Here is a 17,430-nt window from a genome sequence, read left to right as displayed (position 1 = left end):
ATGCGACCTTGTTAATTGTAGACGAGCTATAGAGTACATTGACGGCCACGGAAATAGACAACTGGCCCTATAATTTCTTGCGCTAGCGGGTAAATTACATTCTTGTGCGAAACAATGCGTAACTACATGGGTCTTCGTAGGTCATTCGGAAGAGGGCGGCTTCTTGTACCTTAACATGGTGCGAGAAGGCCCTGATAGAGCGATAACATATAATACAAGAATTCTTCCTACAATCCCATCACAGAATTGCAATCTAAGTTATTCTCTGTAATATTCTGAGCTTTACGGAACCTTATAGCCAGCTAGGCATACGCTCGACTTCAAAAACTACGCATTGAGGAGCAGTGCACTTTCGTCAGCGTGCTGCAGCATCGGCAGCTGTCTTAGCCCGCTCCTTATTTGTTGCCTCATGGTTATTCGACGGAACCTAACACGAAGTGATTCTGAACAACGAAATCAGTACTTCAGATTTAATTTTGTAGCATAGCCCTTTGAGTCCCTGCTCTTATAGTAACTGCCATTTTTTTAAGGTTTGGTTTCTACTCTATACGCAGAGGACAAATTGCTATACTGTAGTGTAGTGCAGCAATCAACGTAAAATACTTTGTACGCAGAAAGAGAGCATCGGTGGCTGGCATTCTAAACTTGCGACAGCGTTTACAAATAATTTATTACGGGCCTCTTTGGCCGAGAGCATCACTGGTGGCAATACGAGGTCGGATTTTGTGGCTGGATATCGGCGGGAGCGCCCGCTTTGCCTTTTTTTTTCTCCTTTCAATATTTCTGCCAGATTTGATCTGTGCCTACGCGGTACATTTATAGACAATTCGGGTGGTCGATCCGATTCTCCGAGTGGGATTGCAAAAAAATCCCGATCCGAGTCAGAGGGAAGCAGTAAGAGTGAAGGAACTGAGGACCAAGGGGAACTTTCGGCGATGCCCGTCTGAACGCCGCCACATTAAGCATTGGTATAGCATCACGCTAAGCGAGTGCGCAAGCAAGTAAAAAAAAATGGTAGACTACGAAAGCGATTCCATACGCTGGTCCAGAGAAGGGAAACCAAGCGGATCGATTTGTGTTAATGATCATATGCAGTCGAGAGAAAATGAAGCCAAGGAAATCATCGGGAAAATTAGCTCTGAAATGGGAAATGAAGAAAATAATAAAAAAACGGGAAAGAAAGTGGACGAAAAGGTAACTTGTCGTTGGTAGGAGACGAACCGACAACACCCGCATTACGCGCGCATTGCACTGCCAATTGTGCTAGGGTTGACGTTTCCGTCCACTTTGAATGCAAGCGCTTCCAGAAGGTCTACGTTACCTACGGTTTTCACTGGGTGAATTCCTTCGCATTCCATTGGTATGTGCTGAGTCCTCTCTGGATTTTCGCTGCAGCATCCACATGCCTCATCCACTCGTGTTTCCGAACATTTTCTCCGTATGTTTTTGTCCTTAGGTAACCGGCTCGAGCCCCAAATAGTAAGGCACCGCCCTTTCTGTTATCATACAGACTTTGCCTTCTAATATCTTTCTTCTCATTTTTGTAAATCTCCACGGTCCTTTTTCTTTCCATTCTTTGCGTCCAATTGCAGGTGGCTGTTTCTCCCACTTTCTTCATGATGACTCCTGGTTGTCTGTTTACATTTTCAATTATTCTCTACTTGGTTGCCAACTTTCTCGACCTCTTCCTCCATTCTGTGCCCATGCCTTTCAAGTACACATACTTGTGCACTTTAGCTACCCATTTATTTTGATCCATGTTCCGGAGTCTTTCTTCAAAACTAATCTTACTTTGTGGTTCTCTAACTCCAAACAAGGCTCAAACCGTGTCACGCTGCACTGCGTCATTTGTGGTTTTACTGTGGGCTCCGAAAACCAACCGGCGTACCGATCTTTCGTTGACTTCCAACCTCTACAACATATCCGTATTTAAGCATAGATTTGCATTTGCGAAATTTATCGCTGGCACCATTACTCCTTTCCAGATTCCACGCACCACCTCTTACTTATTGCGGCCCCACAGTGCTCTTTGTTTCATTACTGAAGTATTCCACGTCCCCTCTATTTTTTTATTCCTTTTTTGGATTCCCTTAGTACGTCTTTCTTTCGTTTAGGTACACGCCGAGGTATTTATATTGTTTGACTATGGGTATTATTTGCTATTGAATTGACACCACGCAATTCTTGTCTCTTCATTAAAGATAAAAATTCCCGATTTCTCTGTGCTAAACTTGAGGCCTAGATTTGTCGCTTCATTGCCACGTATATTGGCAAGCGTATGTAAATATGTTTTACTGCCCGCTAGCAGCCCTATGTCGTGTCGTCCGCATACATCAGTCCAGGGAGTTTCTGTTGCGAGCGTTGCATGACGTGCTACCTGGATAATAAAACATCAAAGCCCCTCTTTTAAAGAAAGATGGGCGAACACGAAGCTATCCCCCAATGCAAACTGAATCAAAGTCAAAGACGAAAGCCAGCAACCACGCAACGAACCCAAGACATGCTGAGAAATGAAGAAAAAAAAAACATGCAACAGCGCCCTTTGCATAGCAGAGTGAATGTTATTGGTGCCTGTTGAGCAGTTGCTACGCTGAGCGGAAGGTCCGTTATGACACATGTTGCGGTCGAAAGTGCCGTGTACATTTACCTTCCCTGTCACGTAATCGGCAGCAATGGTCAACTGATTGACATTGCTTTCGTCCTCGCATTTGCGAACAGCTGTGCTGTAGCTGCGCCATAGACAGGCTGCTTAAAGGAGTAAAAATGCACACATGCTGATGCGTGGTGTTTATTGGCACAAGGGTCATTTAGGGCCAAAGAGCGCGCGAACAATGTTATTATAGCTGTGAAATGGTGCTATGCAAGCGGGTGTATGAAGCATGGCTGTAAATTGACCTAAGATTACCGCAATATGCCTACAAACTATGAAAGAAATGTATGAGCATGTACACAGTAAGGTGGTAAATGTTTCAGAGTTGAGTGGTCGGAACAATGCACATATAGGTTACCAAAAACAGACACGATGATACTGTTGTTAACCTTCTTCATACGCCTTTAGGCAGCGCGTCTATCCATGATATTTCGTCAACTATAGCCCCCATCACCGTATTACTTGAACACAAGTTTATATACCTAAGTAGATGGACAACGCTGCTTAAACTCTGCACAAATTCTATGAACACTTGCATCGTTGCAAGCATGGCGCGCATTGATGAATAATGCCGGACAAGCGCTGCCTGTGTTCTTATTAGGTCGTCCTCATGTGTTTACTCACTGATTACAATCAGTCGCATCTAAGTTGCCCGCCAACTATCTACGAAGACTGCACGCCGCAATACTGCCATAAACAACGTTTCCTTCGGAATTACGCAACAACGCATTGCCAGTTATCCTTAGCCGGCATACAAGCAAGTAGTCTGTAGCACGGCCCATTATTAGTTTTTGTAATGGCTCTTTTCGCGACGGACACCACGGTGTCGTTCAATGGCAAACAAACGACTTTGACATCATCGCCGCGATAGGCGCGAGAATGCGTTAAATGCAACATGGCGATACTGTTTGCGATTTGTATGCTGAAGGGCGTAATGTTTAATCCGCAAGCATGACACATCGCTTTATACGGGACAGCAATCAAACCACACAATACAACAATGGCAACAGGGGCACTGACCTTCGACGACAACGTAGCTTTCTGGGCCTCAAATGGCTGCGCAAACGCTACCACGGTGAAACTAATGCAAACAAAAACTGCACTGCTAAACAAAACGCTGTTGCCGTCGTCACGGTCGGCGCGTTCGTGGATGTGGCGTCGGTGCCAAGCCGCTGTTCTTTTTTTATTGCAACCGTTATCTGCATCGCCGTGTCGTTAGCAATTCAGGGGCCGGTAGGAACGGGCACGTCGCAGACTGCCAGCTTACGCTCGAGCTCTGCCAGCTATAGGAACATAGCAAACATGGAACCATGTAGGCACGCTTTAAAGCATTTTCATAAAAATATTCACTGCTTTTTTGCGCAGTGCAACCTCGCTGAATCTCTCGCGAAATCTCGACAATGAAGGCACGCGCAGGAGTATCCCAACAATGGGAGTGCCGGCAGCAAACTGATCGTCGCCCGCTGCAATGAAAAGAGGCAGTAAGCGAGGTGGGAAAGTATCCTTCTACGCGTGCATGAATCGTTTGTATCTTTGGATTCCCTTCTGTACAACCATGCACAATGCCGTTATGCATGGCATAAGTAAACGAACGAGTGAATCGCCCCAAAGGTAGAAATTTTCAGCCAGCCAGCGCTAAAGGTTACCAACAAATGCGAGACAGCCTAAGCTGCTGAAAGCGTCTATATAGCAGGCACACAATATACTTACACTTGAATGATGAGAATGAGAAAACAACATCGTATGCATAGGGGACGCACTCTGCACGACGCGGTAACTTTTAAAGGCATGAAGAGAGCATGAGTTTTGCTGCAATCACTATTGCAGATGTTTCATTAACACGCAGGTTATTTATTGTATAACAGGATATATCGCGTAGGTTCGGGCCACGTAAAAATAAGTATGAAAAATAGTATTCCTCTGCCAGTGTCACTATGTATAACAGAATTGTATAGCAAGGAGGATGATTAAGTAAGTTGACGTATATTGGCACTTGGGAATGATTTAAATAGCACTGGGTGAACGGAGAGAACGAATACGCTGATGCTTCCTTCAAATCGGAAACTGTAGTTAAAGAATAAGTTTTTTTTTCATGAAGGTATGGTCGGCGTTATTCTGGAGCACGCAAAGAATCAACGCTGTCAAGTTGTTTGTTGATATACATTAATATTGTGATATGCGTTCATAAAATATTATTTAAATAATGTCGAACCTCGTTGTAAGAAAGGCGCATCCGATTGAGATTGAGTTTGTTATCACCAATATTTGCAGTAAACGTGCACTAGTTATGTACTAAAATTATTCATATGTTGTTATATCTGCATGCGCTCGGTATCATTACAAAAGCAATGATAAAATTATACAGGGTGTCCCAGCTATCATTCATCGCCTATATTTTAAATAAAGACAGGCCACTAACTATAAAAGCTAATAAAGACAGGCCAAAATAACGAAGTTCATGTTGTTCACAGTCGAGTAGGCTAGACGCTAGTAATATTTTTGTTGATCTCGTTCGATTTCATAATTCATTGCAATTCGCTAATCTTTAGTTACTGCTCTGAATGGCGTGCTATGAGGGAAGACTTTGTAGCAAATTGAAAGAAACCTGAAACTAGCATGTTTCCAGCAAACCACTTAACCCCGTTTATTTTTCGGCCTGCTAACGAAAACCACCGAAAAATTACTAATATCACGTGATTAACTGTGGAGTGTCAGGGTACGATGACGGTTTCCTGAGCGTCATTGACGTATCGTACTTGATGAGACAGTAGCGCGACGACGCTGAGATTCGACCTATCATCGACCTCTTGGAGGGGTGCTCAACAAGCATACCACGCCATTCATATCCCGTGTTGACGTACTTCTCTTCAGTAGACAAGGCGCTAATCAGAAAAAATACGCGCTGGAAAGGCCGAGCCTATCTCCTTGTATTGGCAAAGGACTTGCGGGACAATACCCTCGTCGCTGGCCATGACCTCATCGGCCCGTTAGGTTCCTCGCGAACGCTTGCCAGAATGCGCGTGATGTATTACTGGCCCTGGCTTTCGGCAAACGTCAAAGGCTGCCGTGAATATCAGCGGCGAAAATCATGCACTGTCATTGAAGCCTTCCGGGTTAATGCAATCCATTCAACCTCCTCCCGAGCCATTCGACCAAGTCGGCTCGGACATTCTCGAGGCTTTTTCTTTGTCTACTAACGGCAACAAGTGGGTAATTGCCGCGACCTACTATCTAACGCACTATGCCAGGGCACAGGCGCCACAAGAGCCACGGCTTCGGAGATAGTGAAATTTGTCATGTTTCGCATTATATTGTGTCATAGTGTCCCGTCCACCGTAAACACACGCAGGGGGACGGCGTTCACTGCACAGCTCTCGCACGAATCTTTTAAATTCAACAACAGCTGACATCGAAAGACGACCATATAATAACATAGTAAACGACGAGAGTGCACACTCGAGCTATTTTGCGGCCCAGATGCGGAGATTCGCCGATTCCGCTAGGTGGCAGAGCAGATCAAGAAATACGGCTTCGGCTGCGGCCGTGCTAGCACCTTGACAGACGGCTGGACCGAGCACGTGCGAAGCCCAGTCAGGCACCGTCGCCGGTCTGGCGGCAACGTTATTCTGTAAAATGCGCCCAAGGATTGTTGTCGGGTTCCTCTGCCAGCGTCTGACACTACTGCTTCGTTGCCGTTTCACGGTAAGATGTTCTTTTGCACGTTGTTAAATACATTCTCTTCGTATTTCGTTGTGTCGCTGTTTTCCGTATAAGCAAGAGACGGAGGAGGGCATGGCGGCCATGAAGCCATAAATGGCTGCTGTACATTTGTAACATTCAAATTCATTTTGCATTCTTTTTTTTTTATCACTCACAGCAATGAGCGTTATGTTAGCGATGACAGCGACACAGCAGCGTCCGAGCTGCGAGGGACGTTCGAAACAATGTCGACGTTAGAAAGTAAAATAAAATGGGTAAAATAAATGGGTAAATAAAATAAATTTTTGCATCTAGCGATCAACATAAGACAAGGACAGCGTGAAAACCGTCTTGTGTTGTGCGCTAGATGCAGAAATTGAACGCCAACGTGCCCAAACATGCGTTATTTCAAGTAAAATGGTTCGTTAAGAAATGCAGCCTATGAACACATGCCGTTAGGTGCAGAGGGCTTTGCATTGTTTGTTAAAGAAGCTTGCGCGCTGCGGCTTCTGAAAAAACACGGTGCGCTAGCTCTGCAAAAGAAATATGGCCATATCTAAAGCCAGACACGTGACATATTTACAGTATGGCAATAACGCTCTCTGTCAACCTTTGTACCAGGCGATGTGCGCTCGATCGTTGTTAGCTCTTGCATTGGGCTGAAGATACGTGTTTTCACGTTTTAATTGTGTATGGAGTCCTTACCGTAGAAAGTTTCTTGTTTTTCAGCATTTAATGCACTACTTCCTTGACAGCCATTCTTTTTGATGACGCACATTAATACCAGAGACAGCCGCTGTGTTAGATCACAAAAATATGCATTACACGTCAGCAGGGTCAGCAGTGCTGTAGCACCAACACTTATTACAGTTGTTCACTCTATATGTTTTCCTATCGAGTAGTAATACTACTACTACTACTACTACTACTACTACTACTACTACTACTACTACTACTACTACTACTACTAATAATAATAATAATAATAATAATAATAATAATAATAAAATTGGAGGACGCTTAAGCTTCGCCTTCAAGAGTGGGACGCGACAGCGTTCCCGTCGACCCGCCAAGGGGTATAAGACAATGCGCTACGGCACAGCAATCACTTACGATGCGCCCCGCATCGGACTTAGCGCCCACCTATCACGCGGTGAACGTCGAGCAACGCAGCGTTCGGCGCGACAACGAAACGTGCGCCTGAGCGAACGAAACGAACCAAAGAACTCGGTGTCTCGGAGGGAAAACGATCTACGCCAAACGTCGTGATCGGCACGGGCAGAGAGATAGATAGTAATCTAAACCGGAAGCACGGCGAAGCGTCGTCAGGGGAGAGGGAGTCCCGCGACGCGCCTGGCAGCGGTCCCAATGCGCGCGCGGCGCGCCTCCTGTCGGGGCAGCGCCGTACATTGAGAGGAGGGGGTCTTCTGTGTTTGCCGCAAGATGGCTCTGCGTGTGCGGAAAGCGCAGAAGAAATGCAGCGGAAACGCACTTCGCAACTCGTGTAATTGTGACTTCTGTACGTTACATGTTCATAATTACCGATATACACCGCAGTATAACTTTCCACGGCTGGTTTCGAAGGCAACACCGCATTCACTAAAGGCGCGTTTGCACCGCTTGGAAGCATCGAACTCGTGGCTGAGTGGTAGCGTCTCTGTCTCACACTCCGGAGACCTGGGTTCGATTCCCACCGGGCCAATCTTGGAAGTTGCTTTTTATTTATGAAGAGCCTGCCGTGATTTATCGCTCACGGTCAACGCCGCCGACGCCGACACCCGACGCCGACGACACCGGCTTTTCTGCGACACGAGCTCCTTAACGCTATCGCGTTAATAATCACCATAGTCAATCCTTTATTTACCCTACCCAGGTACAATCATGAGCTGCGAGTGCTAGCGCACGCGTACATTAAAATATTATTAATAATAATCAATAAATCAAACCGATCAATCAAAGGTGTTTATTAAAGTGCCCAGGAAAAGTGGTCTCAGTGCAGGCGCACTGGGCACAACAATGCACAGGAAGAGCAATGCAAGCTCACACACATATAAACACGCGCGCACACATAAAAAAAAGCATAATAACTTCGCGAATATAGATTTTAACAAAGCATAAAATGTGTGCACAAGGAGAATACAGAGGAAAAGTAGAGAAAGAGAAGAAAGGATTACAGAACCACGGGTTTTTTTATTCAGTCGTTGAAATTCATCTGCAACTCCTTTCAGGAAAATATTAAAATTGGGCATGAAGATATCCAGGCATTCTGAATGGGCGTTGTATGTCGCCTGCACTCTACACTGTAAACAGGTTTGACCCTTTTAGGGAGTTTTGGCCTCGTTGCATAACTCAAGCCCTTAAGGGAGGACAAGATCCTCCCTTCGAACGGAGTTTTTTTTCACCTCCTTGTGTTTGGTGGTTTTATGGGGAATTATGGGAGTTTTTGAATTCTCCTTTAAACACCAACCCCTGAGCGGTTGCAGGAGTCTTTATGGGGAACGTTGGGAGTTTTTCATTCCTCTTTTGGACACCAGCACTATGGAACTTTTTGAGGAGCTTTGGGAGCTTTTACATGTTGACATGGGTATTTTATTTTGCTGCTTATGGGAATTTATAGGAGAAACGATGGGAGTCCTTACGTACATTTTCGGAAACGTTTGGCTTCTTAAGGGAGTGTTGAAGGAGACCTTTGGGAAATTATTTTGCCTCCTTGTAGGAGTGCTTAGGTGTAAACATGGGAGCAACTGTTCCCATATTTTGGGAGCTTTGCTTAAGGGAGCAATTATGGTTAATTTTGAGAGTTGAATTTTTTCTTTTTATGGGAATATATAAGAGAATGTTTGGGAGTTAATTTTTACAGCTTTAGGGAGCTGTTTTATTAAGGGAGTTTTAAACAGATGCTTTGGGAGTGCATTTTAGCTCTTTATTAGAGCTTTTACAGGTAGGTCGGGAGTTTATTATGCACCTTTTGGGAATTTTACGAGGTTGAAGGGAGTTTTTTGTGTGTTTAGTAGATTGTGTCTAACAAGGTGCAAAAATTATGACAAAGCAATAAAATGTCTGGAAATTTATTACAGTTCCAGAATCAAATGTGCCAGCATAATATTACAATCAATGACTATTAGCATAATGAAAGTGAAATAATTCAATAAATTGGATACAAACAAGCAAACCAGTTTGGCAGGAAATTCAAGCATATTGCAAGCTTCAGTGATGTTGAAAATCCACAAGTGCAGCCAAGACTGAAATTGAGTGGCTCAAAACATCATGAGCTATTGGGCAGTCCTTGCAGGCATTAGAACAGGCCACATTTGTTTTTGCACGTAAACAAGCATGCTACAAAAAATGATGCAAAGAGGCCAGACAGCACCAATGACCTAGAACATAATGAAAGTACTTTTGAATACCTATGCTATTTCTAATAGACATCTACATACAACTTATTCTCTCATGTAACACGCAGCTGCAAAGAAAAGCCGAGGTAGTACCACCCACTCTGAATCAATTTCCTTAGCACTGTGCAGTACCTGAAATTCAAGCTTGCCAGCTAGAGAACATGACAAGTTCACAGCAAAATGGGGCATAATGTGATAACAGTAGTCAAACAGGTGATATCTCAGGCAGAAGTAAATTCAACAAGGGGACTAGTCGTCAGGGAAAGAAAATCCAAGCAAACAATTTCAGCTCACTTACATGCATACACAGATGCCACTACGTAGGTTCTTGTTGTGATGCCCCATGACCTAAGTCAGCATCAAAGAGGTCCATTAAAGAGTGGCACACATGCAGTGGCACACACCCAGTGTACATACACAAGTTTGTGTCAAAAAAGTTCGTTGAAGAGCTGCATCTACCCAGTGGCCCCAAGTGATAACCAATGGCCACAGTGACAAACCCATGGTAGCCCCAGGGGGCACGTACTGAATTTCCACAGCTATAAGGAGCTTTTTCAAAGTTTCTTGCCTCAGAAGACGCCTCGCATTATATAACCGACATTGACACAAACAACAAGATCACTCATAGAAATCGGTGTCAGCAACCTCCCAAACTCCCCTACTTCTACACACCTTGCTATCCTAACTAAATCCCCATGTTGAGCATTTAAACTTGCCTCACCCTCCCTATGCACTCAGTCATTTTGCTGGATATCCATGAAGTGGAGAAAAGTGAACTATATAAATAATGCCAAGAAAAACAGTTGTTACCCTAACGAAGAAGTCCCCTGCTCAAAAAAATTTCTCCACCTGATATAACGCTTGTTCGACCTCTGCTGACCACCTTCGGCTGAATATTGCATATCACACAAAGCAACAATTCAACTATAATTTTTAGTTTTATAATGAAACAAAAATTTCCAATACAGGAATCCTGAACAGGAAACTGTAAGTAATAACAATAATACAGGAACCCTTAACAGTATCCATAAGTGTGAAATTTTTACACAGGCAAAGAGGCCAACATTTAGCCACTAGGGCACACACAAGGCATTATTACAAACATTTTCTCTGCAAAAAGCCCTAACACCCCGACGCCAGGTGGTGTCCTGCGTGGAGCCATGCACGCATTTAAAAAAATAGGCATTTTGTATTTTCTTCTTCAGCAAGATCAAGGCAGGCAGGCTGTGATGCTGTGCAAGCAGTGGTGGCATTCAAAATGGAAGGAATCCACACAAAAAGCCATGGTACTGTTGAGATGGCAGTGCATGATTGGGAGCATCCTGAAAAACCAAACGTAAATAGATTATGTACTATTGTATTGCAAACTGACACCACATGAATATTTAAACACAGCATCACGAATTATTCAACAGTGCTGGGCCATTCAATGCTATCACGCCAAGTGTATCTTGGCCACCTCAGATTTTAGGAAAAATTACAGCCCATTGTACCTTAGGACAGAAAGCTGATCTAGTTGCTAAGGATTCATTATGCAAAAAAAAGGTGAGGTGTGCAGACACAAGAGCAGAGAAGTAGACAACACGAACGCATTGTACAGTTGCAGACTGGATGAAGTCGAGAGTATGACAAAAGCCCATCTGGTCGGGATGATGCATACTAAAAGGAAGAGGTCCAGACACCGACCAATATGGCTTAAAATAGTTATTTATGTTTTGGCTCCATCACGGGAGCCTTGTGAACAAGACTCCCAGGGGGAGCCAAAATGCAAATAACTATTTTAAACTATTTTGGCCAGTGTTCAGACCTCTTCCTTTTATGTTGCAGAACGCACACACAGAATACTTTGTGAAAATTTCACATCGTGTGAGCATCGTTATCTTGTAGACTAAGGCTGAAACATTACGGCACTGACAAAGCTACAAACAAGTGTTTCTATGAATGACTACAAGGCTTTCCAGAATGTTTCATTAATTGAGATGGACCATTAATGTTACGTATCTGCAAAGAGTATCTTCTTATCTGACTTGATTAAATATAATAGACCTTCGAGCAGTTTCTGAAAAGTATTTTCATCCAGCTAGGGTGGTTTGTAGGTACGAATAACCAATTTAGGAACCACTATTTTGTATTGAAGAAAGAGCTTATCATTAAAAGAACCTATAGCTGCACGATTAAAAGTTTCTGAAATTTTGAATCAACTCTATATCTGCAGAAGCTCTTTAATTAGGTATTAGGATGCCTAGCAGTACTAACAATGAAAGTAAATGACAACACATTAAAAAACTAATAAAATGAATGTGTTCTTGATAATACAATGTGTTGTCTTATTATACACAGATAATACAAAACACCAGCAGTATTGCGCATATCTTCAGAGTGCACACAGTTTACCAACGTAATAAATACAGGTCAACATCATAAAGCGACACAGGTACTGGGGTTTTTCTTTCACATTGGCCTGAAAAACCAATCACTTGAGCATTCAGCCATATTACAAACAGCACCTGCGTGCATGAATTCAAGAAACTTTCAGATGTGCAAAATTGTTTAGGAGCTTTTAAGCAATGGGCATTACACTACTATTATGGGTAATTGGTTGCCTGTAAAAGTGGTAAATTAGGTGAACTGGTAGTTGTCCTTCTGGTGAAGGATATTGCAGAAAATGTGAGGACAAAAACATAGGAGCAATTTGGAACCTATGAATGCTAAGAAAGAAGACAATATGCAATGTTACCATGCTGACAGACAGTCAGATAAAAGATGATACAAAGAAAGTTAAATACAGATTACACAGATGCAAGCATTCTGCTTCTTTATTGCTGCAAAACTCGGCAGTTACAGAAGTGCTTCATCCCCTGAAAAATATTTTAGCAATACGTTCACTGTGGAGTTCCATTGAGGATGCATCAGATTTGCATGCTTCAAGTGGTTTGGGCTACTCAGAGACAGACATCTGGCTTCTAAACGCAGGAGCATGACGAAATACTGCAAGTGTTCCAGAAAAATGCTTACATGGTAAGGGAAATGACAAAAACAAGAACGTGGATGAAAAGACCAAACTGCCCCAAAGTCAAATTTTAGCAATGTAAGGTTTTATGAAACATAATTACAGTTCTAAGACAAAACAAAATACCAACATGATGTGCACAGAATGGGTGTGGGAAATGAAATGACCTCACTAAACAATGACTACATAAATAAAAACGACACATTTGCAGGAAATTTCACAATACACGACATATAAACTGTGATTCATGATGCACCCATGTCATACATCATATTGTTCAAGTAACCAACTTCTTTATTCAAGACCCCTGTAGAAGGTTTGTTAATGCAGTTATTGGTTTCTTGGATGGAAAAGGCCTAGTATGCAAATCTGCACTTCCCTGCCTTATATTTGCAAAGTGCATGTGTACAGTCAAATTTTGGCACAGTTTGGCATCTTTTGCAATGTTTTGCGAGATATCCACATACTGTTACCATCTACATCTGTGCATGATGCTCCTGCAGCCTGCCATTAACACAAATACTGGTTTATCCTACGTAACACTTTCCGCTGAAGGCATTAAATGCACTCAAAGGTGCCCCAAAGACAGGTTGAGCATTCTGCGCAGGTTAGCAAGGTCTGAAAAACTTGCAGGACATTGTAAAAGATGTCAATACATGGCAAAATACAACAGCACAAAATACTCAGAAGATATAAGGCTAAAAGTGTACACTGATATATAAGGGCCTTTCCAGACAAACCGATAAATGCAACAGCACACCTTCTATTGAAATCTCGAATAGAAAAATTGATTACTTGAAAAAGATGTATGGTACACGCAAAATAGAATGAGTGATGTATCTTATATGTCGCATATAGTCAACTCTTGCTACAAATGTGAGCCTTTCATGCATGCATATAATCGCACTCATATACTAAAACAAGTTCATGTGCAATGCTCATCTTGTGCATTTCATGTGCTTCATCTTATAGTCAAGTAACTGTTTCCTAATGCCAATAACCAACTCTCCCAGCTTTCAGCAATAGTATGCAAGATTATTTATTCTTAGAAGTATGATAGCATGAAAAAACAAGGAGAAAGAGCCATCAACCGGACCAGCACCAACTACAAGCTGATTTTGCTCTTGGATGGAAACGAGTATTACTAACCATAACCATTATCAGTGTTTCAATGAGGGAGTTGGTGAACCCAGAACTTGCATGAAGAATAACTACAGTAGCCATCTGGCTGCACATATGAGCCATGGGTGTTTCCCTATCTTCCAGCCAGCACATAAGGTTAGTTGCAAAGAGCCCTGACAGAGCTGAGAAGGACGTGATTGGGGTTTTCCACATTAGCAAACAAAGATCGACATGTGTCAAAAAATAATCACCATCTCTTGTCAGATTCGAGTAAATACGGTAGTCACCTAACGCAATGTGTAATGAATCGAGGGTAAATGCTTTATAAAAAATTACATGTTTTTGACGAGAGAGAGAGAGTAAAACATCTTTATTAATGATATTTGAATGGCGAGAGCAGTCCTCCCACACTGCTCTTGCCATTCAAATATTATTAATAAAGATGTTTTACTCTCTCTCTCTCATCAAAAACATGTAATTTTTTGTAAAGCATTTACCCTAGATTCATTACACACATTGCGTTAGGTGACTACCATATTTACTCGAATCTAGGCCGACCCCAATTCTAGCCGACCCCCTAAAGTTCGAAGCCAACAAAAAAATATACTACCTCGGATGTAGGCTGAACAAAAAAAGCGAGGACAGCATTCACAAAATGCAAACTGCATTTATTGAATCTGAACGTGCAGAGCTCATTGAACGTTGTCGTCGCTGCTAGACTTTTCGCTGTGTCCCTTGTCCCTGTCACCTTCAAACAGTGCACTATCTTCGGTACCGTCAGTGCATTAGATATGCTGCACTTTTTAAAGGCGTGCACGATCAATGTGCCTGGGATGTCATTCCAGGCTGAGCTACCCAGCCCACCAGCTGCGATAGCGATGCACGTTTGATGCGGCCGTTTCCATTAGCATGTGGTCTTCGTCAGTCCACCAGTCCGTGTAATATTTCAGCAGACGATCCTTGAAACGTTTGTTGATGCAGACATCAAGTGGCTGCAACTGGCCCATCATGCTGCCCCGTATGACAGCGAGGTCCGTGTTCGCTTGTGCGAGTGCAGCCTTCACATTGTCGGTCAAGTGCCCACGGTAGGAGTCGACAACAACAAGCGAGTTCTTTGTCAAAAGGGCTCCTGGACGCCATCGCCACACAATCTTAACCCACTCTTCCACAATCGCACCCGTCATCCATTCTTATTTACCTGCACAATGACATTTCTTGGGAAAGTCTCTTGAGCAGGCATGGTCTTCCTTTTAAATATCATATAAGGAGGGAGTTTATGTCCATCAGCTGTGCAGCACAGCATCACAGTTGTGCACTGCTTGACGTAGCCCGCAGAGCACACCTTCACCTCCTTGGCACCCTTTTCATTCACTGTGTATGCCACTGGCATATCAAAATACACAGCCGCCTGGTGGGCGTTGCCGATTTGCCGAAGGTTGTGGCCTGCCACTTCTCTCTTTCGCAGCACGTAGCACTGGAAAGCTATCAGCTTTTCTTCGAAATCGCTTGGCAGTTTCTGGGTGATTGAAGTGCGACGTCGGAGGCTGAAGCCAAAGCGCTTCATGAATTTCTGAAGCTAGCTCCGGCTAGCTTTGAAATCCTTTGGCATTAGGCCTCGCTCCCTCGAAAGCTCCCTAGCTTTTGCATGGAGCACTTCTGTTGTCACTGGAAGGGCAGCTGCCTCTGCGTCCAGACAAAGTTGGCCAAAACTGTCTCCACTTCGTGGTAATGGCCTTTCTTTGGTCCGCTAAAAGCCATCCTCGTACCGGCGCACAAAAAGAGCTGATGTCGTCCCCTCCAATGACGGACATCTTTATCGTCGACGCCGAAGTCCCGCTCGGCTTGAAGGTTTGACGATGCCTCTGCAGCTATCACAATTTTTCGCTTGAAAGCGGCACTGTAGTGTCACCTGCTTGGTGCCATAGCAATAACACCATGCCGCACACTGATACGGCCGACACAACACAGGTCAAAATGGCAACCTCACTTGTGTACGGCTGGCTACTGGCATGGCTAGTAGCGGCTGCGATACTGACTTTTCTAGATGGCGCTAGCTGTGTACCATATTTAGCAGTTTCAATGAAAAACTGAAGTGTTTTTTTTCTCTTTAAATCCTTGAATCTAACCCAACCCTAGAGTTAGGAATATGATTATTTGAAAAAAAATAGCTATCGGCCTAGATTCGAATAAATACGGTAATTTGTTTCGCTACTTTTCTTAGTGCCCCATACAAGATTAACCTTTTCCATGCCAATTTTATTTTCAGAAAACCAGCGAAATTTCCAAACTATTTTTATGAGCTATTCTTTGTGAAGAGTTTCCTTACTGCAATATTCGCAGTTTGTTTACAACTTTCTGCTGTCTTTTATTAGCTGACTTTCATGTTTTTAGGTTGCAAACAGACAAGGATGCAGAAACAGTCTACATGAAGCACATATTTTGGAAGAAAGTCAAGCGTACTTTTTTTTATCCTCCATGAAACATGTTCTTCCAGGAAGATAGGGGGTTAACCGAGGGCCCCGATTTTTATTAGTAATATCATAAAAAGGCAACAAGCACTAACACCAAGGACAACATAGGAGAAATTACTTGAGCTTAATAAATGAAATAACAAAATGATTAATTAATGGAAATGAAAGTGGATAAAAAAACAACTTGCCGAACGTGAGGAACGATCCCACAACCTTTGCATTTCACGTGCGATTCTCTACCAATAGAGAAGAAATAAATGAGAAGAAAGGGGGTTAATTGCGGGGCCCAATTTTGTTTAGTCATATCATAAGCCAACAAACACTGACACCAAGGACAACATAGGGGAAATTACTTGAGCTTAATAAATGAAATAACGATGCGATAAATCAATCGAAATGAAAGTGGATGAAAAAACAACTTGCCGCAGGTAGGGAACGATCCCATAAGTTGCGGCAAGTTGTTTTTTCATCCACTTTCATTTCCATTAATTTAGCCTTTCGTTATTTCATTTATTAAGCTCATGTAATTCCCCATATGTTGTCCTTGGTGTCAGTGTTTGTTGGCTTATTATGATATGACTAATAAAGATTGGGCCCCCAGTTACCCCCCTTTCTCCTCATTTATTACATAACGAGGGTCTCAAATCCGGCAACATTGATGCCATCAAGTAGTATGTGTGGGTTTCTTGACCGGTTGCTTTCACCCAAAAAAGATCACGTTCTCGTGACGCCTGCGGCAGAAAGTGTGTATCACGTCCACCGCCATGGTCTGTGAGTCGTGGCGCTGGATAACACTCGCAGGGTTCTACAAGGAAACATAAATACCCAAGAAAGTGGACGGGAAACGGCGCCACAGTAGCTCTATTGGTAGAGAATCGCACGCGACATGCGAACGTTGTGGAATCGTTCCTCACCTGCGGCAAGTTGTCTTTTCATCCACTTTCATTTCTATTAATTTATTGTTTCGTTATTTCATTTAACCTGAAGTAAGCTCCCCTATGTTGTTCTTGGTGCAAGTGTTTGTTGGCTTCTTATATGTTATTGCAGGTGCAGCACGATAAGTAAACCGCAGAGTAGTAAGCA

At 43.2% G+C, this 17,430-nt stretch overlaps 1 long non-coding RNA gene across 1 annotated transcript in view; it reads left to right on the top strand.

Moving 5' to 3' along the window:
• The first annotated feature begins 6,271 nt into the window (after positions 1-6,271).
• LOC139056080 (uncharacterized) overlaps positions 6,272-17,430 on the top strand; it is a 76,853-nt gene continuing 65,694 nt past the window's right edge. The window contains exon 1 of the long non-coding RNA XR_011512144.1: positions 6,272-6,352. This is a non-coding gene — a long non-coding RNA (uncharacterized lncRNA). The remainder of the gene's footprint in view (positions 6,353-17,430) is intronic.

Source organism: Dermacentor albipictus, chromosome 2 (genome assembly GCF_038994185.2).
Source record: "Dermacentor albipictus isolate Rhodes 1998 colony chromosome 2, USDA_Dalb.pri_finalv2, whole genome shotgun sequence".
In the NCBI taxonomy this organism is placed as follows: Eukaryota; Metazoa; Arthropoda; class Arachnida; order Ixodida; family Ixodidae; genus Dermacentor; species Dermacentor albipictus.
This window is presented reverse-complemented; position numbering and strand designations above follow the sequence as displayed.